The sequence below is a fragment of the Mobula hypostoma genome, chromosome 21, assembly GCF_963921235.1.
Source record: "Mobula hypostoma chromosome 21, sMobHyp1.1, whole genome shotgun sequence".
In the NCBI taxonomy this organism is placed as follows: Eukaryota; Metazoa; Chordata; class Chondrichthyes; order Myliobatiformes; family Myliobatidae; genus Mobula; species Mobula hypostoma.
In genome coordinates this window covers 53,678,387-53,702,182 of record NC_086117.1, presented here as the reverse complement: position 1 = coordinate 53,702,182, position 23,796 = coordinate 53,678,387, and the positions used below count along the sequence as shown (strand labels likewise).

General features: G+C 45.6%; 1 long non-coding RNA gene and 1 other non-coding gene across 2 annotated transcripts; one reads left to right on the top strand and one right to left on the bottom strand.

The window, feature by feature from the left end:
- The first annotated feature begins 27 nt into the window (after positions 1–27).
- Positions 28–19,938, top strand: LOC134360033 (uncharacterized). Its single transcript, XR_010021234.1, has 3 exons — positions 28–97; positions 1,537–1,619; positions 18,995–19,938. It is a non-coding gene; the product is annotated as an uncharacterized LOC134360033 (long non-coding RNA).
- On the bottom strand, positions 9,578–9,650 carry trnaf-gaa (transfer RNA phenylalanine (anticodon GAA)). Its single transcript has one exon. It is a non-coding gene; the product is annotated as a tRNA-Phe (tRNA).
- Positions 19,939–23,796: the final 3,858 nt, after the last annotated feature.

The window sequence follows — 23,796 nt, the reverse complement described above, 5'->3', positions numbered from 1 at the left end:
AGCGGGACTGAGCATGCGCACTGGTCGCTGGGCGGCATTGTCGGTGCCTGGGGGACTCGGGACCCGCACATCGTGCAGTAGGCAGATGGGCAACCACGTAAGTCATGCATCACTGCTCTGTGTCTTGCTGCACAGCAATGGTGCATGTTCAGAGTCATAGAGCACTGTAACAGGCCCTTTAGTTCATCAGAATAAGGTTTAATATCACTGGCATACTGTACATCCTGAAATACATTGTCTGCCCCAGCAGTTTATGTTTAAACTTAATTTGTCATTCAACTGTATATGAATACAGCCAAATGAAACAGCAATACTCTGGAGCCAAGGTGCAAAACACAGCACAAGGCGCATGTGGAACATTTAAGGTAGCAGTCATACAGACAGAAAATATTCCTTGTCCCTGAGTTGAAGATGATACAGGTTGTGTTCTGCGGAGCAATCAATGGATGCTACACCACACCACCTCCAGTGGGGGGGCCCCAGCTCTTGACAGGTCTCGTGTCAACAGGCGATACCTCAGCTTGAGGCCCAGTCATCGCTAAGGCTGAGGTCACGCAGCCCCCCCACCATCTGGCCCCGCCGTTCGGCAATAAACCAGTGGATCAGCTTGCAGCATTCCACATTAACGATGTCCTACAGGGTTTTTCGATCCCCAGAAAAGCGACTGAGACCATCACAGTCAGACTGCGCACTGCCTTCAGGTGCCAACTCCTCCGATGCCTCTCTGATGCAGACGGCACCACGGTGCGCTCCGAGTCCAGCTCCTTCTGTTTCTCCACGAACAAGCGACCCGCTGATGGGGCAGACCTGCAGTGCTTTCAAGTTCTTAATGTCCAGGAAGGTCTTGCAATCATAAAAAAAATGTTTAAAAAGACAATAACACCTTTGGTTGACCCCATAGAGGCGACTACATTGGAACGCACCGCGATCTCACAGGAATCATTGATACATAATCATTTTAAAACTATAAATTGCCATAAGAAATATGTATAAACATAAAATTAAATAAGTAGTGCAAAAAATATTTATTTAGTGTACATGGGTTCTATGTCCATTCAGAAATGTGATGATGGCAGAGAAGAAGCTATTCCAAAATGTTGAGTGTGTGTCTTCAGGCTCCTGTAGCTCCTCCCTGATGGCAGCAATGAGAAGAGGGCATGATCTGGGTGATGGGGGTCCCTCATGATGAATGACACCTTTTTGAGGTATCTCCTTTTGAAGATGCCCTCGATGCTGGAGAGGCTGGTGCCCACGTTGGAGCTGGCTAAGTTTGCGACTTTGTGGCTCTTTCTGACCCTGTGCAGTGGTCCCCCCCATACCAGACAGTGACAGAGCCCATGAGAATGCTTTCCACGGTACATCTAAGAATTTGCAAGTCTTTGGTGACATGCCAATTCTCCTGAAACTCCTAATGAAATATAGCCACTGCTGTGCCTTTGTACTTACAGCAGTGTAATTGGTCTAGGATAGACCTCCAGGGATGTTGACACCCAAGAACCTGAAATTGCTCACTCTTTCCACCTCTGATCCCTCCAGGAGGACTGATGTGTGTTCCCTGGACCTCCTTTTGCTGTTGTACCCAGATGCCATATTGACCGGAAGTCCAGGTGAAGGTCAAGGTGAGTTCAGGTCAATGCGACTAAGTGGGAAACAGCTTCGCGCCCGCTGCTGCTTGAGTGATCTTACCGACGTTGAGTGCAAAATTGCTGTTGCAATACCACTCATGGTCAGAAGGCTACGGGACAGCGCGTGCGCTGATGTTCAACTCCATTTTGCCAATTAAAGCTTCCCGTGTTTACCGATTAAAGTGACGAGGGGGACGGAAACACGAGGGTGAGTGCCAGCTGCCTGTCTTTTGATCGCTCTGCTACGGAGCGGGAGTGGTCTGCCGCTCTGCTACGGAGCAGGAGTGGTCTGCCACTCTGCTCAGGTTTTCTGTGTTTTGGATGTGGACTTGGACTGTAGATTTTCAGTCGTATAGCTTTTTTCATATTCTTTGTTTCTTGCCCAATCTTTCTTGGGTTTTTTTGTGCGGGGAGGGGGTGTTGGGAGGGTCAATGTGCGTGTGCCATTTTTGTTCATTATTTTATGCAGGGAGTGGGATTTTGGGGGGGTGTCAATGTTGCTGTTCTGTTTTTTGTGTGGGGAGGAGGGATTTGGGGACTGATGATCGTGCTGCTTTTCTTTTCTTTCTTGGTTTCGTGGCTACCTGGAGAAGAAGAATTTCAGAGTTGTATACTTTGATAATAAATGAACTTTTGAATTTTCTGAACTCACACCATAGCTCTCCAGTCCCTTAACATACACTATCCAAACTTCTCTTAAATATTACATGCAACATAAAAGAAAATTACAGCACAGGACAGGCCTGTCGGCCCACAATGTTCTACCAAACCTTTAACCTACTCCAAGATCAATCTAACTCTCCCCTCCTACATAATCAGCCTTTTTCTATCATCCATGTGCTTATCTACAAGTCTCTTAAATGTCTAATGTACCTGTCTCTACCACCACTCCCTGGCAGCACATTCCACACACCCACCACTCTCTGTGAAAATATTGCCCCCGGACAATTGAACCCACATCCGCCACTCCCACTGGCAGCACGTTCCGCACTCACACCTCCCTCTGAGTGAAAGCGTTCCCCCCACAGGCTCTTCTTCCATCACACACAATGTACAGTATTCAGAATCTCCATGAAACCTATCGAACATTGAAAGGCCTAGATGGAGTGAATATGGAGAAGATATTTCCTCAGGTGGTGGAGTCCCAGGACCAGAGGGCACAGACTCGGAGCAGAGGAACGTCCAGTTAGAAGGGAGATGAGGAGAAACGTCTGTAGCCAGAGAGTGGTGAGTCTGTGGAATTCATTGCCACAGACGGCCGTGGAGGCCGAGCCATAGGGAATACTTAAAGAGGTGTTTGATAGGTTCTTGATTAGTCAAGGCATCAAAGGTTTCTGGGAGAAGGCAAGAGAATGGGGTTGAGAGGGATAATAAATCAGCCTGATGGAATGGCGGAGCAGACTCGATGGAATGGGCTGAATGGTCTGATTCTGCTCCTGTGTCTTATGTCCTGAAATGCTGGAGGAACTCAGCAGGTCAGGCAGCGTCCATGGAGAGGAATAAAGAATCGACATTTCAGGCCAAGACCCATCATCTGGAATTTCACTTTTTACCCTTAACCTATAACCTCTACAGTCTCACTAACCTGAGAGGAAAAATCTTGATGGGCACAACATGCAACAAATGTGCACAAATACATAAATACCAGCATGCGTTTACAATGTAAACAGCGGTTTAAAGTGCAGTGGCTGAGGTAATTGATAGAGGAGGCTGGGGAGTGGGGGGCTCACTAGAAAGGTTAATCAGATTACGTACAGGTACTTGTATATTTATGCACATTTTATTCCATATCTGTACCTTAACCTTTTACATAATTCTTTATAGTTGTTGAATGTTGATTGTTGTTGCATGTCGCACCTGACCAACACACCAGAACAAATTCCTAATACGTAGAGGGCTAGCAAAGCTGATCTTCAATTCTCGGAATCGGATTCCTTTAGCTGTAATTCCCAGAGCCATCAAACACTTCTCATATATTAACCCTTTCATTTCTGGGATCATTCTTGTGAACCCTGTCCAATGCCAGCACATCCTTTCTTAGATAAGGGGCGGTCTGACCAATGCCTGGTACAGCCTCGACGTCACATCCTTGCTTTTATATTCTCCTCCTCTTGAAGTGAATGGTAACACTGCATTTTCCTTCCTTGCCACCTGCATGGTAACCTTGAGGGAATCCTGCACGATGACTCCCAAGTCCCTTGGCACCTACACTCTAGCTATAGTAATTTCTCCTTACCTCTGTTCTAAAGCAGCATCTTTGTATTCTGAAGCTGTGCCCTCCAGTCGTAGACTCTTCCACTGTAGGAAACATCCTCTCCATATCTACTCAATGTTGGCCTTTCAATACTCGATAGGTTTCAATGAGATCTCCCCTCATTCTTGTAAACCCCGGTGTGTTAAGACCATAAGGTATAGGAGCAGAAGTAGGCCATTCAGCCCATCGAGTCTGCTCTGCCATTCAATCATGGGCTGATCCAATTCTTCCAGTCATCCCCACTCCCCTGCCTTCTGCCCGTACCCTTTGATGCCCTGGCTAATCTATCTCTATTTTAAATGCACCCAATGACTTGGTCTCCACAGCCGCTCGTGGCAACAAATTCCACAGATTTACCACCCTCTGACTAAAGTAATTTATCTGCATCTCTGTTCTAAATAGACATCCTTCAATCCTGAAGTCATGCCCACTTGTCCTAGACTCCCCTACCATTTACTTAGCCAAATCTAATCTGTTCAGGCCTTTTAACAGTTGGAATATTTCCCTCATTCTCCTGAACTCCAGGGAATACAGCCCAAGAGTTGCCAGACGTTCCTCATATGGTAACCCTTTCATTCCTGGAATCATTCTCGTGAATCTTCTCTGCACCCTCTCCAATGTCAGTATATCCTTTCTAAAATAAGGAGCCCAAAACTGCACACACATGGACAAGAGCCATCAAACACTCCTAATATGTTAACACTTTCATTCTTGGGATCATTTTTGTGAACCTCACCGGGACCCTCTCCAATGCCAGCACATCCTTTTTTAGATAAAGGGCCCAGAACTGCTCACAGCACTCCAAGTGCGGTCTGACCAATGCCTTAAAAAGCCTCATCATTATACCCTTGTATGGATAGGCTGAGTGCATGCAGACTTCTTCCCCTCTGTCATTGGATTTCTGAATGGGGAGTGAACCCATGGGCACCACCTCACTATTCTTTTGCTCTCTTTTCTACTTTTCCTTAACTTTCTCTTTTTGCACTGCTTATTTTACTACTTAAGCTTATCACGACTAATCAGTACTTGTACACACAGTCCCGTGCAAAAGTCTTACCCGCTAGGGTGCCTAAGCCTTTTGCACAGTCCTGTAGTAATTTTATGTATTGCACTGTACTGCGGCCACAAAAATAGCGAATTTCATGGCATATGTGAGTGATGATAAACCGGATTCTGATATGGGTCTCTATTGTGGACTGAGAGTGGGAGGGAGCAGGGAGAGGGGAAATACGGTTGGATAAAGGGGAAGGGAGAGGGGAGGGAGTGGGAATCACCAGAGAGACATTCTGTAATGATCAATAAACCAATTGTTTGGAATCAAGTGACCTTACCAGGTGTCTGAGGGCTGGGTGAGTCTGCAGCAGGGCTACCCCCCTGCCACCTGTCCCACATCCCTCCCACGGCGCTCCACCCTCACCATTCTCAACATCCTTTGCTCCCACCAGATTTACAAACTCGGTCTGATTCTGATTCTGTAGTCATTTACCGTGGTCAATTAGTTCCTGACAGGCTTCAATTCATCCAGAAATACTACACAGGTCCCCTCCTTCCAGCAGGAAATTAAAGTTGAAATCGAACCATATAAAAGTACAGCACAGAAACAGGCTTTTTGGCCCATCTAGTCTGTGCTGAACCATTTAAACTGTCTACTCCCATTGACCGTAGCCCTCCATACCCCCTGCATGTACCTATCCAAACATCTCTTAGACATTGAAATCGAGCTCGCATGCACCACTGGCACTGGCAACTCGTTCCACACACTCACCACCCTCTGAGTGAAGAAGTTCTTCCTCAGATTAAATATTTCACCTCTCACCCTTAAAAATCTTCAAAAGGAGATGCATCACTTCTTTCTGCTCTCTCTTTGCACTAATCATTTAATTAAATTATTTTAATTTATTTCTTATTGTAATTTATAGATTGTTTTATTATTACACGTTGCCATGCACTGCTGCTGCATAGCAACGAATTTTACAACACAGGAGATTCTGCAGACGCTGGAAATCTGGAGTAACACACACAAACTCAGCAGGTCAGGCAGCATCTATGGAGATGAATAAACAGCTGATGTTTCGGGCCGAAACCCTCCATCAGGACACACGACATATGCCAGTGATATTAAACTTGATTCTGATTTAGATTTGAGAAGTCTAAAAAAAAACAGAATGCAGAATATTGTAAAGCAGCGCAGAAGAAAGTGCAATGCACACAGACAAATACAGTGCAAAAGGTCATGACAAGGTATAATGGGAAACGGAGAATATGTGAGGTTCATTCGAGAGTCTGATAACAGAGGGAGAGAAGCTGCCCTTTGAGCCAGGTGACACGTGCTTTCAGGCTGTGGTATCTTCTGCCCGATAGGAGAGGGGCAGAGATAGAATGTCCAGGGAGCGTGGAGTCTTTGATTATACTGGCTGCTTTACTGAGGGGAGGGAGGGACGTTCCCTCCCTTAACTGAGGCAGCAAGAAGTGCAGAGTCTCTGGAGGGGAGGCTGATTTCCGTGATGTGCTAAGGGGTGTCCACAACTTTCTGCTGTTTCTTTGGGCACAGCGGTTGCTGTACCAAACCATGAGACATTTAGATAACACATTTCCATGGTGCCCCTATAAGGTCTTTGGGGATGCACTGAATTACACAGTATTCTCCATTTCCTGACCGATGGAGGCTAGCGTGCTGGTTCTCCATTCTCCAAAGTTTAAAATAAATCTATTATCAAAGTACAGATACGTCACCATATACAACCCTGAGATTCATTTTCCTGTGGGCATACTCAGCAAATCTATGGAATAATAACTATAACAGAATCAATTAAAGACCACACAACTAGGGCATTCAACCAGAGTGTAGAAGACAATACAGAAAAAGAAATAGTAATGATAAATAAATAAGCAATAAATATCAAAAACCTGAGTTGAAGAGCCCCTGAAATTGAGCCCATTGGTTGTGGGAGTATTTCAATGATGGGGCAAGTGAAATTGAGTGAAGTTATCCCCTTTGATCGAGAGCCTGATGGTTGTGGGGTAGCAACTGTTCCTGAACCTGGTGCTGCAAGTCTTAACTCTCAAAAAATAAAATAAAATAAAGAATACACACACACACACACACACACACACACACACACACAAACACTATACAGAAAGGTGGTGGGAAATGACCAGTAACATCATGAAGGATCCCACCCACCCTGCTCACGGACTGTTTGTCCCACTCCCGTCAGGGAGGAGGGTACATTCCATCCACACCAGGACCACCAGACTCAAAAACAGTTCCCTTCCCCAAGCAGTAAGGCTGATCGACACCTCCACCCACTAACCCACCCCTCCACACACCCAACCACCACCACTTCATCATTTCCTGTAGAGTCACCTTCTGTACAGACACTCCTGTGCCCAGTGTCACTTTATGGACATACAATCAATCTATGTATATTTCTATTTCTATCCTATATATTTATATTTATTGTGTTTTTTATTATTATTATTGTTGTGTTCTTTATCTTTCTGTTTTTTTTTGTGCTGCATCAGATCCAGAGAAACAATTATTTTGTTCTCCTTCACACTTGTGTACAGGAAATGACATTAAACAATCTTGAACTAATTTGGCAGACTGGTAATGTTCAAAAGAAGGAAAGAAGTTCCCAAGTGGATTGGGAAAGTTCAGTAGCTGCTGATGAGAAATAGGTTGTAATGCAGCAACAGGCTCAGACATTGTAAGAAGACGGAAACAAGTGCAGGAAGAGGGCCTTGATGGAAGCAGGGAGAAGGCAGGAGAATGGGGTAGAGAGGCAGAGCAGACACAAATGGCCATTCTCCTGTCTTCCCCCCATACCCTTTGACACCTTGACACATCAAGTACCTATCAACCTGAGCTCTAAATATACCCAATGACTTGGCCTCCACAGCCATCTGTGGCAGTGAATTTCACAGATTCACCGCCCTCTGTGGAAGAGGAAGAAATTCCTCCTCACCACTGTTCTAAATGGACGTCCCTCTATTCTGAGGCTGTGCCCTCTGGTCCTACAATCACCCACTATAGGAAATATCCTCCCCACTTCCACTCTATCTAGGCTTCAAATATTCAATACGTTTCAATGAGATTCCCCCCCACCCCCATTCTTCTAACTTCAGCGAGTACAAGCCCAGAGCCATCAAATACTCCTCGTACATTAACCCTTTCTTTTCTGGAACCTTTCTCGTGAGCCTCCTCTCCAAGGCCAGCAGATCTTTTGTTAAATAAGGGGCCAAAAGGGAAACGTCAACTCAGACCATGAGAGGCCTGCGTCGGGCATTTTCATGCCTTACAAGGCGCAGATTGGAAGTCTGTGTGGGGCGCCCAAAACCACTCACAATACTTGAGTGCAGTCTGACAATGTCTTATAAAGCCTCAGTATTACATCCCCGCTTTTATGTTCTGGTCCTCTTGAAATGAATGCCAATGTTTCATTTGCCTTCCTTGCCACTGACTCAACCTGCAAGTTAACCTGTTGGGAGATGGAGCAATGGTTTCAATGGAGGCAGATTCAATTGTAGTATCCAGAAGAGAGCTGGATAAGTATCTGACGAGTAAGAAGTAGCAGGGATTTAAAGGAGGTACTCTGGATTAATCTGTCACGGAAAGGGTAGGGAACAGGGTGAGAGTGAATGTGGAGCTCAGTAGAACTGACCCATTGATGGGCCTTTGTTAAGGTCAATGGTGGATGTTGTGTCCTGGCTGTCTATGTGATACACAAGACAGGACAGTACAAAATGGACACCAATTAGCAGCCTCCCCTCTTCACACATCTGATGAACCAATATAGAGTGGTGTCCCAGGGGTTGCCAGTCAGCATTGAACTCAACGTTAGGACTGCCTTAGGGACTCCAGCTTCAGATTTTTCCTGTGGGTTTACCCTCAACCTCTAGGAGAACCACAGCCTTGTCATTGGGTTTGGGGACTTGCATGCCTCAAGGACCCAGAGAGCTACGTTGGCTGGAGTCAGGGCTTTATGCTTTGGCCCTTGGAAGGGTCACCCATGCCAAACAGGTCAAAGTGTAGAGGCCAGACTGAGTGGTCCACCAGTCCACCAGGATCGGGGGTTCAGCTCTGAGCTAACAACCCTGACTGGTCAAAAGAAATTGTTAATAAACAGCAATGAAGAATCCTTCTACATCTGTGAGGGACAGTACAGACAGAGATGGGGGACCTTCATTGCTGCCCTAAGCACCAAAAGCACAAAGGGCAGTAAGTAAGAAAGTTTACTCTTCAAGCCTTCCCCATGAGTCGGTGTAGCCACAAAGTAGTGCAGGTTTGAGGTCAGAGTTGTCTTTCTCTGATGAGCTGCCAACCACGGCTGACAAGTCCCATCTGTCTGAAGCGACTGGTTTTAAGGTGCCAGTAACCTGATAATAAATATTATTTATTTTAGTTCATTGAGAGATACAGTGAAGAACAGGAACATCTGGCCCACCAAGCTGTGCTGACCTGGAACCTCTGATTTAACCACACCCTAATCTTGCGACGATTTAAAATACCAATTCACCTACTCATTGTACGTCTTTGGACCTTGACAGGAAACCAGAACAGCCGGAGGAAACCCATGTGCACAGTGGAAGGAATTACAAACTCACTCACACAGGACGTTGCAATTGAACTCCAAACTCCGATAACACAGGCTGCAACAGAGTCACACTAAAGTGGGACCCAATAAATAAGTCCCAGTGCCGAAACCCGGGATTGAACCAGGGACCTTTAGATCTTCAGTCTAACGCTCTCCCAACTGAGCTATTTTGGCTGACACAGCTGTTGGATTATAGTTCTCCTCTGTCTTGTACCTCACTGTTGCTGTATCTGCAGTATTGTATTTCTCTGTGCCTTGTATCTCACCATTCCAGCATCTGCAGTATTGTATTTCTCTGTCCCTTGCACCTCACCATTCCAGCATCTGCAGTATTGTATTTCCCCTGGGCTTAGTACAGTACCTCACCATTCCAGCAGCTGCAGAATTGTATTTCTCTGTGCCTTGTACCTCGCCGTTGCTGTATCTGCAGTATTGTATTTCTCTGTGCCTTGTACCTCACCATTCCAGCATCTGCAGCATTGTATTTCTCTGTGCCTTGTACCTCACCATCGCTGTATCTGCAGTATTGTTTTGCTTTGTACCTCACTGTTATATTGTATACTCCTCTGCCTTGTACCTCACAGTTCCAGCATTTTATTTACTTTATTTATTTAGAGATACAGCACAGAACAGGCCCTTCCGGCCCATCAATCCGCGTCTCTCATAAACCCACCGATTGAACCCAAACCCAATCAAGAGACAATTTACAGTGATCAATTAACCTATTATGTTTTAGGACAGTGGGAGGAAACCAGAGCACATAGAGGAAACCCATGCACATATGGGAATGGTGTACATACTTGCTTACACAGGTTGTTGGAATTGAACTCCAAACTCCGAAGCTGTGAGTTGTAATAATGTCACAATAACCGCTCCACTATCGGGGTGGCTAAGACTGTAGATACTGGAATGGTGAGATACAAAGCACAGGGAAATACAATACTGCAGCTGCTGGAATGATGAGCTAAAGCACAGGGAAATAAAGTACTGCAGCTGCCGGAATGGTGAGATACAAAGCACAGGGAAATACAATACTGCAGCTTCTGGAATGGTGAGGTACAGAACATGGAAATACAGTATAACACAACGCAAAATGCAGGAGGAACTCAGCAGGTCAGGCAGAATCTAGGAAAAGAGTCGACATTTCGGTCTGAGACCTTCGGCAGGACTGGAGAAAAAAAGCTGAGGAGTAGATTTAAAAGATGGGGGGAGGGGAGAGAGAAACACAAGGTGATAAGTGAAACCTGAAGGGGGAGGGATGAAGTAAAGAGCTGGGGTTGATTGGTGAAAGAGATACAGGGCTGGAGAAGGGGGAGTCTGATAGGAGAGGACAGCAGGCCAGGAAAGAAAGAAAAGGGGGAGGAGCTTCAGAGGGAGGCAATGGGTGGGCAAGGAGATAAGGTGAGAGAGGAAATAAGGGGATGGGGAATGGTGAAAGGGGGGGTGGGGGCGTTACCGGAAGTTTGAGAAACTGATGTTCATGCCATCAGGTTGGAGGCTACCCAGACAGAATATAGGGTGTTGTTCCTCTAACCTGAGTGTGGCCTCACCACGACAGTGGTGGAGGCAATGTATAGACACATTGGAATAGGAAAGGGAAGTGGAATTAAAACGGGTGGCTACTGGGAGATCCCACTTTTTTTGGTGGGCGGAGCGTAGATGCTTGGTGAAGCGGTCTCCCAATCTACTTCCGGTCTCACTGATAAACAGGAGGCCACATGGGGAGCACTGGACACAATATATGACCCCAACAGACTCCTTTGATTGGGAGACCACTTTGCTGAGCACCTACACTCTGTCTGCCAGAAAAAGCAGGATCTCCCAGTGGCCACCCATTTTAGTTCCACTTCCCATCCCCATTCTAAAGGTCCCTGATTCAATGTGATGCTGAGGCTTTATAAGGCACTGGTGAGGCCTCACCTTGAGTGTTGTGAACAGTTTCTGGGCTCCTCATCTTAGAAGAGATGTGCTGGCATTGGAAAGGGTCCAGAGGAGGTTCACAAGGATGATTCCAGGAAAGAAAGGGTTATCATAGGAGGAACGTTTGATGGCTCTGGGTCTGTAATTTAAAAGGATGAGGGGGATCTCATTGAAACCTTTTGAATGGTAAAAAGTCTAGACAGAGTAGATGTGGAAAGGATGTTTCCCATGATGGGGAAGTCTAGGACTAGAGGGCACAGCCTCAGGATAGAGGGGTGTCCATTCAAAACAGAGATGCGGATAAATTTCTTTAGCCAGAGGGTGGTAGGTTTGTGGAATTTGTTGCTGCATGCAGCTGTGGAGGCCAGTTCATTAAGTATATTTAAGGCAGAAATTGATAGGTTCTTGATTGGACATGGCATCAAAAGTTATGGGGAGAAGGTTTGGAAATAGGGTTGAGGAAGAGAAAAAAAGGATCAGCCACGATTGAATGGCGGAGAAGACTCGATGGGCCAGATGTCCTAATTCTGCTCCTATAGTCTTATGGTCTTAATACCGGGTTTCATCACTGGTACTTAATTATTGTGCATAGCCGTTAGAATCAGATTTAATATCACCAGCATTTGTTATGAAATTGTTAACATTATGGCAACAGTACGATGAAATACATGATAAATAAATATAGAGAAAAAAGCTTACATTAAGTATATATATTTCTATTAATTAGTAAGGTTAAAGTTAAATAGTGCAAAATAACAGAAATAAAAAAAAGTAGAGAGGTAGTGTTCATGGGTTCAATGTCCTTTTAGAAATCGGATGGCAGTAGGAAAAAAGCTGTTCCTGAATCGCTGAGTGTGTCTTTAGGCTTTGGTACGTCCCCGATGGTAACAGTTTTAAGAGGGCATGTCCTTGGTGGTGGGGATCCTTAATGATGGATGCCACCTGACTAAGGCACCACTCCTTGAAGACGTCTTGGATACTACATAGGCTGGTACCCTTGATACAGTTGACTAATTTTACAAGTTTCTGCAGCTTGTTCAGATCTTGTGAAGTAGCCCCACCCCCCCCCCCATACCAGACAGTGATGCAGCCAGTCAGAATGCACTCCATGGTACATTTGTATAAGTTTTCAAATGTTTCATTTGACATACTAAATCCCCCCAAAATCCTAATGAAATGTAGTTGCTATCTTGCCTTCTTTATAGCTGCAGCAATATGTTGCATCCAGGTTAGATCCTCTGAGATCTTGACACCCAGGAACTTGAAATTGCTCACTCTCTCCACTTCTGATCCCACTACAAGGATTGGTATGTGTTCCCTCGTCTTACCCTTCCTGAGGTCCACAGTCAGCTCTTTGGTCTTTCAGACATTGAATGTAAGGGTGTTGCTGAGACACCATTCAACTAACTGGTACATCTCACTCCTGTATACCCTCTTGTCACCATCTGAAATTCTGTCAACAATGGTTGTATCATCAGCAAATTTATATACGCTGTTTGAGCTTTGCCTAGCCACACAGTCATGGGTCTAGAGAGAGTAGAACAGTGGGCTAAGCACACATCCCTGTGGCGCGCCAGTTTTAATTGTCAGTGAGATAGAGATGTTATTTCCAATTCGCACAGTTTGCAATCTTCTCGTTAGGAAGACGAGTTAATGTGACACTATTACAGCTCGGGCCATCTGAGTTTGGAGTCCAAATGGGTGTCTTCTGTAAGTAAAATACTGCAGATGCTGGAACGGTGAGGAACAAGGCAGAGGAGAACTACAATACCGCAGATACAGCAATGGTGAGGTACTAAGCACAGGAAAAATATAATACCGCAGATACAGCAATGTTGAACTACAGGGCACAGGAAAGGTACAATACTGTAGATATAGAAACGGAGAGGTATGAGGAAGAAGAGAATCACAATATCCCAGGATTGAACCAGGGACCTTTAGATCTTCAATCTAACACTCTCCAAACTGAGCTATTTTGATTCAGCTACAATACTGTGGTTCTCCTGTCTTGTACCTCACCATTCCAGCATCTGCAGTATTGTATTTCCCTGTGATTTGTACCTCACCATTCCAGCATCTGCAGTATTGTATTTCCCTGTGCTTTGTGCCTCACCATTACACCCTCTGAAGTATTGTGTATATTCCTGTATCTGCGATATTGCGGTTCTTCTTTACCTTGCACTGTTCTAGAATTTTACTCGTTTATTTTATTTTGAGGTACATCGTGCAACAGGACCTTCCAGCCCACCAAACTGCACTGCCCAGCAACCCACCAATTTAATCCTCACTTAATCATGGGATAGTGTAAAATGACCAATGAACTAAGAAGTACGTCTTTGGGTTGTGGGATGAAGCCAGACCATCTATGCACTTACAGACATGACGTATAAACTTGTTTACAGTGGATGTCATAATTGAACAGAGCTTGACACCCGAGCTGAAATAGAGTTGTGCAAACCAATATGCATTAAATAAATACCAATGTTGAAACCCAGGACTGAACCAGAAACCTTTAGCTCTTCAGTCTAATGCTCTCCCAGCTGAGCTATTTCAGCTGACATATCTGTAGGATTGTACTTCTCCTCTGCCTTCTTCCTCATCATTCCAGCATCTGCAGTATTGTATTTCTTTGTGTCTTGTGTCTCACCATTGCTGTATCTGCAGTATTGTATTTCCCTGTGCCTTATGTCTCACCATTCCAGTATCAGCAGTGTTTTATCTATGTACCTATATGCTTAATGTAATTCAGTTTTTTCTCTATATTTACTTATCATGTATTTCATTGCACTGCCACTGTAAAGGTAACAAATTTTATGACATACGCCCATGATATTAAATCTGATTCTGATTCTCTGCGCATTGTACCTCACCTTTCAGGCAACTGCAGTACATGTATTGTGTTTCTCCTGTGCTTCAAACCTCACCATTCCAATATCTGTGGTATTATATTTCTCCTCTTTGTTGTACCTCAGCATTCCAGCATCTGCAGTATTGTATTTCCCTGTGCTTTCTACCTCAGAATTCCAGCATCTGCAGTATTGTATTTCCCTGTGCTATCTACCTCACCATTACACCCTCTGAAGTATTGTGTATATTCCTGTATCTGTGATACTGCGGTTCTCCTTTACCTCGCATCATTCCAGAATTTTACTTATTTATTTTATTTTGAGACACATCGCTCAGCAGGACCTACCAGTCCACCAAGCTGCGTCACCCAGCCACACACCGACTTAATCCTCAGCTAATCATGGGATAGTGTAAAATGACCAGCAAACCGACTAACCAGTAGGACTTTGGGCTGAGAGATAAAACCAGACTATCCAGAGTAAGCCCATGTATGTTTGGAAATGACATACAAACTTGCTTACGTCATAATTGAACTCAGAGATTCAACACCCTGAGCTGTAAGAGTTGTGCTAACTGATATGCTGATGTTGTGCCCAATAAATGTCTAGTGCCAGAACCCTGGATTGAACCCGAGACCTTCAGTCTAATGCTCTCCCAACTGAGCTATTTCAGCTGACATCTCTACAGTATTGTGGTTCTCCTCTGCCTTGTACCTCACTGTCCCAGCATCTGCAGTATTGTGGTTCTCCTCTGTGCTTTGTACCTCACCATTCCTGTATCCGAGGCCACAGTTAGGTTGGAGGAACAACACCTCATATTCTGTCTGAGTAGCCTCCAACCTGATGGCATGAACATTGATTTCTCAAATTTCCAATAATGCCCCCCAGCCACCTGCCCTCCCTTCTCCATTTCCCATCCCCTTTTCTCTCATCTCACCACTCAGCTTCCCAACTCTCTACTTCATCCCACCCCCTCCCAGTTTCACCTGTCACCTGGTGCTTCTCTCTCTCCTCCCCCGCCCCCCAACCTTTTAAATCTACTCCTCGGCTTTTTTTCTCCAGTCCTGCCGAAGGGTTTTGGCCCGAAACGTCGACTGTACATTTTTACCATAGGTGCTGCCTGGCTTGCTGAGTTGCTCCAGTATTTTGTGTGCGTTGCTTGGATTTCCAGCATCTGCAGATCTTTGTTTGTAATTCTCCTCTACCTTGTGCCGCACCATTCCAGAATTTCTGTCATTTTATTTTATTTAGAGATACAGCTGGAACAGGCCCTTCTGGCCCATCAAGCCATGCTGCCCAGCACCCACTGATTTAACCCAAAACAATTACCCTACTAACCAGTAGGTCTTTGGATTGTGGGGAGTTAACCCATGTGCTCATGGGGAAGGACGTAGAAACTTACTTACAGAGGATGCTGGAATTGAACTCCGAACTCTGACGCCACGAGCTATCGCGGTGCCCAATAAATAAGTCCCAGTGCCAAAACCCAGGATTGAACCAGGGACCTTTAGATCTTCAGTCTAGCGCTCTCCCAACTGAGCTATTTCGGCTGATGTATCTACAGCAGTGTGGCTCACCTCTGTCTTGTACCTCACCATTCCAGAATGCAGTATCGTAATTCTCTTGGTGCCTCACCATTCCAGTATCTGGGGTATTGTATTTCTCTGTCTTGGATCTCAAAAGTTCAGTATCTGCAGTATTGTATTTCTCTTGTGATTCATATCTCACTACTCCCGTATCTGCAGTATTTTGCTTCTCCTTTACTTTGTCCCTCACCATTGCAGAATTTTATTTAGAGCTGTAATAGTTGCAGCTCTAAATAAAATATAATAAATAAAATTACAGTAACAGATATGCTGATACAGTGCCAATACTGAAACCTAGAATTGATCCAGGGACTTTTAGATCTTCAGACTAATGCTCTCCCAAATGAGCTATTTCAGTTGACGTAGCTGCAGTTTCTCCTCTGTCTTGTACCTCAGCATTCCAGCATCTGCAATATTGTCTTTCCCAGTGCTTTGCACCTCCCTGTTCCTATAGCTGCAGTATTTGGTTACTGTAGATAAATTTATTTTATTTATTTCATTTAGAGCTACAACTTCATTACAGCTCTAAATAAAATAAAATAAATAACATTCTGTAAAATGACCAATTAACCATCTAACCTGTATGTCTCTGGATTGTGGGATGAAACTGGACCATCCATAGGAAATTCATGCACATACGTGAATGACGTTCAAACTTGTCGACAGAGGATATCGTAATTGAACTCAGAGGTCCGACACCCAACTGAGCTATTTCAGCTAACGTATCTACAGTATTGTGGTTCTCCTCTGTGTTGTACTTCACCATTTCAGCATCTGTGGTATTGTATTTCCCTGTGCCTTGTATCTCACCATTCCAGTATTTGCAGTGTAAGGCATTCTACAAGTATGTGAAGAGCAAGAGGATAAGACGTGAGAGAATAGGACCAATCAAGTGTGATAGTGGAAGAGTGTGTATGGAACCGGGGGAGATAGCAGAAGTACTTAATGAGTACTTTGCTTCAATATTCACTAAGGAAAAGGATCTTGGCGATTGTAGGGATGACTTACAGCAGATTGAAAAGCTTGCGCATCTAGACATTAAGAAAGAGGTTGTGCTGGAGCTTTTGGAAAGCATCAAGTTGGATAAGTCACTGGGACCGGGTGAGATGTACCCCAGGCTACTGTGGGAGGCAAGGGAGGAGATTGCTGAGCCTCTGGCAATGATCTTTGCATCATCAATGGGGATGGGAGAGGTTCTGGAGGATTGGGGGGTTGCAGATGTTGTTCCCTTATTCAAGAATGGAAGTAGAGATAGCCCAGGAAATTATAGACCAGTGAGTCTTATTTCTGTGGTTGGCAAGTTGATGGAAAAGATCCTGAGAAGCAGGATTTATGAATGTTTGGAGAGGTATAATATGATTAGGAATAGTCAGTGTGGTTGTCAAAGGCAGGTCGTGCCTTACAAGCCCGATTTAATTTTTTGAGGATGTGACTAAACACATTGATTAAGGTAGAGCAGTAGATGTAGTGTATATGGATTCCAGCAAGGCATTTGATAAAGTACCCCATGCAAGGCTTATTGAGAAAGTAAGGAGGCATGGGATCCAAGGAGACATTGCTTTGTGGATCGAGAACTGGCTTGCCCATAGAAGGCAAAGAGTGGTTGTAGATGGGTCATATTCTGCATGGAGGTCAGTGACCAGTGGTGTGCCTCAGGGATCTGTTCTGGGACCCATACTCTTTGTGATTTTTATAAATGACCTGGATGAGAAATTGGATGGGTTTGTAAATTTGCTGATGACACAAAGGTTGGAGGTGTTGTGGATAGTGTGAAGGGCTGTCAGAGATTACAGTGGGACATTGATAGGATGCAAAACTGAGTTGAGAAGAGGCAGATGGAGTTCAACCCAGATAAGTGTGAGGTGGTTCATTTTGGTAGGTCAAATATGATGGCAGAATGTAGTATTAATGGTAAGAGTCTTGGCAGTGTGGAGGATCAGAGGGATCTTGGGGTCTGAGTCCATAGGACACTCAAAGCTGCTGCACAGGATGACTCTGTGTTAAAGAAAGCATACGGTGCATTGGCCTTCATCAACCGTGGGATTGAGTTTAAGAGTTGAGAGGTAAAGTTACAGCTGTATAGGACCCTGGTCAGGCTCCACTTGGAGTACTGTGTTCAGTTCTGGTCGCCTCACTACAGGAAGGATATGGAAACCATAGAAAGGGTGCAGAGGAGATTTACAAGGATACTCCCTGGATTGGGGAGCATGCCTTATGAGAATAGGTTGAGTGAACTCGGCCTTTTCTCCTTGGAGCAGCGGTGGATGAGAGGTGATCTGATAGAGGCGTTTAAGATGATGACAGGCATTGATAGTGTGGATAGTCAGAGACTTTTTCCCAGGGTTGAAATGGCTAGCATGAGAGGGCATAGTTTTAAGGTGCTTGGAAATAGAAGTCAGGGGTAAGATTTTACGCAGAGAGTGGTGCGTGCAAAGAATGAGCTGCCAGCGATGGTGGTGGAGACAGATACGATAAGGTCTTTTAAGAGACTCCTAGACAGGTACATGGAGCTCAGAAAAATAGAGGGCTATGGGTAACCCTAGGTAATTTCTAAGTAAATACATGTTCGGCACAGCTTTGTGGCCGAAGGGCCTGTATTGTGCTGTAGGTTTTTATATTTCTATATGCAGTTGTCTTTTCCTCTGGGTTCTACCTCACCATTCTAGTGTCTGTGGTATTGCATTTCTCCTCTGCCTTGTACCTCACCATTCCAGTATCTGCAGTATTGGCTTTCCCTGTGCTTTGTACCTCACTGCTCCTGTATCTGTGGTGTTGTATACTCCTCTGCCTTGTACCTCACTATTCAGTTATCTAAAGTAGTTTGCTCCTGTTATGCTTTGTACCTCACTATTGCGGTATTTGCAGTATTTTAGTTCTCCCCTCCATCATCCCTCACCATTGCAGAATATTGTTTATTTGATTTTATTGAGAGATATAGCGCAAAACAGGCACCCCACTGATTTAACCCAAACCTAACATAATGCCCTGGTTCATATGGTTCATTTTTTTCTCTGTTATGCTGTATTGTTCAGTGTACGCTGCTTGTTTGGGTTACTGTTAAAGATAAGAGATAGGAGAATTGTGTACCATCCAATTAGGATGGTCGGATTTAGGGGAGGTTTCTTTGGTGAGGAACACTAAGGTTAGTCTTGGGGCTTTTGTTAAGGGAGAAGAGAGAAGACGCCGGAGAGAAGAGGTCATAGGAGTCGACCCAGAGTGGGGCCGTGATTCGACGAAGCCCGGGGAGATCGAGGGAAGATCGGCGAAGGGGAAACCATGAGCTCCAACTTGTGCACACTAGACTGTTTCATTAAAATGGGCACTTTTCTTTTTTTGTTTTTTCTTTACTAACCCTTTAGTCAAATTAAGAATTATAAAGTTAAATCATTTAATTGTATGTGGTGTACTGTCCATTTTGTGGTACTGATTTGTAACCGGGTAACGAATCACGCAGCATTCACACAAACGGGTTTCGGGATGGGCTCGCGCCTCAATTTCCCCTGTTTGACGGGGCTGGAGATTGTCCCCCCTAGACATACGCAGCCGATGGAACTGGAGTGTTTCATCGTGGGGGCTCGTCCGGGATCGATTTCATTGGATGCTGTGTGATTGCCCTGAGCATTGATCCAGTGGGTTGTGTGTTTAAGTCTGTGTTAAACTATTGTCCAGTAAAGTGATTACGGTATGTGGTTATGGATTGCTCGGAGATCAGTTTTACTGGCCCCTAATGAAGCCGGAGGTCGAAGAGTAATGCAGGCCCTGCATTCGATGCATTCAGAGGAAGACGCTGCCTACGAGGGCCACTCTATTGTCCCATTTGCAGAGTGCAGGGCCCCTTGACCTGGTGTGAATGAATTTCCTGTCAATAGAGCCTGATGCCAACAACATGGTGAATGTTTTGGTCATTACGGATCACTACACCAGATATGCGCAAGCTTTCCTTGCCAAGGATCAGAGGGCATCCACAGTAGCCACAGTGTTATGGGAGAGGTATTTCATTGACTATGACCTCCCCAGGCAGATGCATAGTGATCAGGGAGTAGGCTCATACATGAGTTACTGGGTATCGTAAACACAAAATAATCTGCAGATGCTGGGGTCAAAGCAGCACTCACAACACGCTGGAGGAACTCAGCGGGTCGGCCGAAGGGTTCCGGCCCGAAACATTGACTGATCGTTTCCACAGATGCTGCCCGACCTACTGAGTTACTGGGTATGTTTGGAGTCGAGAAGTCAAGGACTAATCCTTATCACTCGCAGGGTGATCCCCAGCCTGAGGGGTTCAATCAGACCTAGCTAGACATGCTCGGGGCCTTGGAGCTCAACAGAACAAGTGGAGTCAATATATTGTTCACCTGGTCCACTGCACAACTGTACACGAAATGAAGCTACCATATTATCTCCATATTGTCTGATGTTTGGGCACGAGGCGAGGTTGCCCATCAACCTCTGTTTTGCGACTGACGAGGAAGACCTACCACCAAAGCCTCACCTGAAGTATGTGTCTGCTATGAGAAGGGAGCTGAAAAAGGCTTATGAATTAGCTGAGGTCGCGGCTGCCAAGCAGAATCAAGAAAATAAGAGGAGGTATGATCAAAAGGTTAGGTTCTCCCAACTCATGCTAGGTCCTCATAAGGAATTTGGGGCTACCTGGGAAGCATAGGTTGGCTGACCGCTGGGCGGCTACACCCTATGTAGTGGAGAGTCAGATGCCAAACGTACCAGTTTTCGGGGTGAAACCAGAGGATGGGAATGGGACTGACAGGATTCTCCATCGGAACTGCCCTCTGCCCCGGGACAAGAGGCGCAGGTTGACCCAGAGCCAGACCTGGAGCCTACACCTGGTAAGAGGACTCTGCGGTGACATGGAGAGACTGAAGGACTAACAGCAGGAGAGATTAGACCTGACCTGCCCCTGAGAGGGATACGGACTCACAGGATGAGGAAATGGAGGTGTGGTATATGCTGCCTTTTGCTAATTCCCCACTGATTGAGGAAGAGATTCCCAACCCTTCTCACGCTGAGTCATGTGAAATCGGGGGGACTATCTGTGGACAGACTGGGTTTCGGCAGGACCGTGAAGGGGATGAAGGGGGGCTGAGCCAAGTGGCAGAGGGAACTGAGTTGCAGGAGGGCTCGAGTGATAGACCGGGGGAGTCCTTGCCATGTGGACTAGAAATATCCCACGGAGTGTCAGAATCTGAAGAAGTAGATGATGGGGTAAGGAGGTCTCAAAGAATCAGGAGACCCCCACATAGGCTGGCCTATGTAACATTGGGGGAACTGAGCGCTATGGCTATCCCCCTAGTGAGATATGTCACTACTCTTTACAAATGGATTGGAGGTTCTGACATCATGAAATTCCTTTGAAAACCGTGTTATTAATGACAGGATGACAAATTATTTCAAAGTCATGGGGACATAACTATTTTGGTTGGAGGGGTGTGTAATGAGCTATTTTGGCTAACATATCTACAGGACCGTCATTCTCCTCTGCCTTTTTCCTCACCATTCCAGCATCTGCAGCATTGTATTTCCCTTGTGCCTTGTGTCTCACAATTCCAGTATCAGCAGTATTGTGTTTATGTACATATACTTACTGTAACTCAGGATTTTTCCCGTATATTTACTTATCATGTATTTCATTGTACTGCCGTTGTAAAGTTAACAAATTTCATGACATATGCCAGTGATATTAAATCTGATTCTCTGCACATTGTACCTCACCTTTCAGGCATCTGCAGTATTGTATTTCTCCTGTGCTTTAAACCTCACCATTCTAATATCTGTGGTATTATACTTCTCCTCTGAGTTGTACCTCAGCATTCCAGCATCTGTGGTATTGTATTTATCTGACTTTTTTTTTACATCACCGGAAATTTATTTATTTATTTCGAGATAAATAGCAGAGCAGGCGTTTCCGCCCACCAAGCTGCGCCGCCCAGCAAGTCACCGCTTTAATCCTCACCTAATCACGGGACAGTTTAAAATGACCAGTGATCCCACTAAACAATATATCCTTAGACTGTGGGATGAAACTGGACCATCTGGAGGAATGATGTACATACGCGAATGATCTACAATCTTGCTTACAGAGGATGTGCTAACTGAACTTCGAGCTACTATAGAGATGCGCTGACCAATTGATAAGAAACGCGCCCAACGGTGCCAGCTTCCGGAATTTGGACGCTCTAACTCTCCGGAATATGGATAGTTGGCTGTCTGTCTGTCTGTATCTTCTTTTACGGCGGTTGGCATCCAGCTTAATGGTGCATTACCGCCACCCTCTGCTCCGGAATGTGCACTAGACATATATTCTAAATCCCTTCACCCAATCTCTCTCTCTCTCTCTCACACACACACACACACACACACACACACACTTTACCCTCCCATCTTTGACCATCCTAGTACCCTATTCCTGTTTATCCATCATATCCTATAAAAAAACCCTGTACCCCTTAAAAACGCTAAAAATACCCGGACTTGTGCTCTCTCACCCATGCCCAGCAACTGGATAGTTGGTGCGGACCCTCTAAGGTTTCTATACAGTCCCGCTAATTGGCAATCATGTTTAGTGCGCCAAGAATTGATTACTTAAAGAGCACCTGAAGTGAGTTTCGATGCTCAATTGTAACCCTGCTCGTGATATCCTCTAGTTTTTTTTTTGTGTTCAGTTTGTGATTTGCTTTGATACTGTGCCTCAGATACTCCAGCATTTGGGTTAAACCATCTTTGTCAAGGACTCTCGTCACAGTATAACTGGCCAGCCACTGGGAGAGGGTTTCCCGGCGGAGATACTCGACCTCCAGGCCACCGTATACCAACTATTGCAGCGGTTCGACCCCAAATCTCAGACCATAACCCTCTGCCCAGCCCATGCAGGTCAGTTACACAAGGTTCTCCGCTGATGGGAGGTCCCAGTGTCGGAATCAAAGCTGCCCCTATTACTGCAGGGAAGCCGGTCGCCTGCGGGCTAAGCATCTGAAGCTGCAGCCGCCTGAAGGACTGCTGAAACTGTCCCATATCGGGAGGACTGGACGGCAGCCATTAATCCCAATCCCACAGATTCTGGTTTTGTGCCGAAGGCAGAGTTCACCTGGGGTAAATTGAGGTTTTGTTGTGTGGACTCGGGACAGCGGGTAATTTTATGGATTTGGGAACTGCCCAGCGGCTCGATATACCGCTGCGAGAGTTGATGCAGTCCTAGCCCGCAACTGCCTTGATGGCTGCCCACCAGGCAGATCCAGACTGTGGTCTCGCTGATGAGGATTGGGGATCCGGGGGGGCGGGGGAGCATCAGTTTCTACAGTATTGACTTGCCACTCATGCCCCTGACCCTTGGCTACCCTTGGCTGTCCCAGTATAACCCATCCATGCAGGGAGGGGAGAGTCATTGCTTGGTCCAGTTATCGCAAGAGGGTTTGTTTGCGGTGTGGTATTCTGACCCCCAGAGTCTCCAAAGACCTACAACCAGCAAGGGGACAGACTTCAGTGCGAGGCGACCTGAAGCCAAAGGGATCCAGCTGTCGGGTCCTGATTAAAGGGAGGATCACCTCTGCTCCATCCGCCAGAACAGACAGGATCTCCCGGTAGCCATCCACTTCAACTCTGCTTCCCACTCCCATTCAGATATGTCCATACATGGCCGCCTCTACTGCCATGATGAGGCTAAACTCAGGTTGGAGGAGCAGCACCTCATATACTTGTCTCCAGCCCCTTGGTATGAACATAGAATCCTTCAGCTTCCCTTAATTCCCTCCCCCTCCCTTCCTCTGTCCCTATTTCACTCTGCCCCCTCCTCCAACTGCCTATCTCCTCCCTCTTGGTTCTGCCTCCTTCTACTACCCATTGTGTTTTCCCCTATTCCTCCTTCACCTTTCCTGCCTACCACCTCCCTGCTTCGCCCCCCCCCACCCCTTTATCTTTCCCCTTACTGGTTTTTCATCTGGAACCTACCAGCCTTCT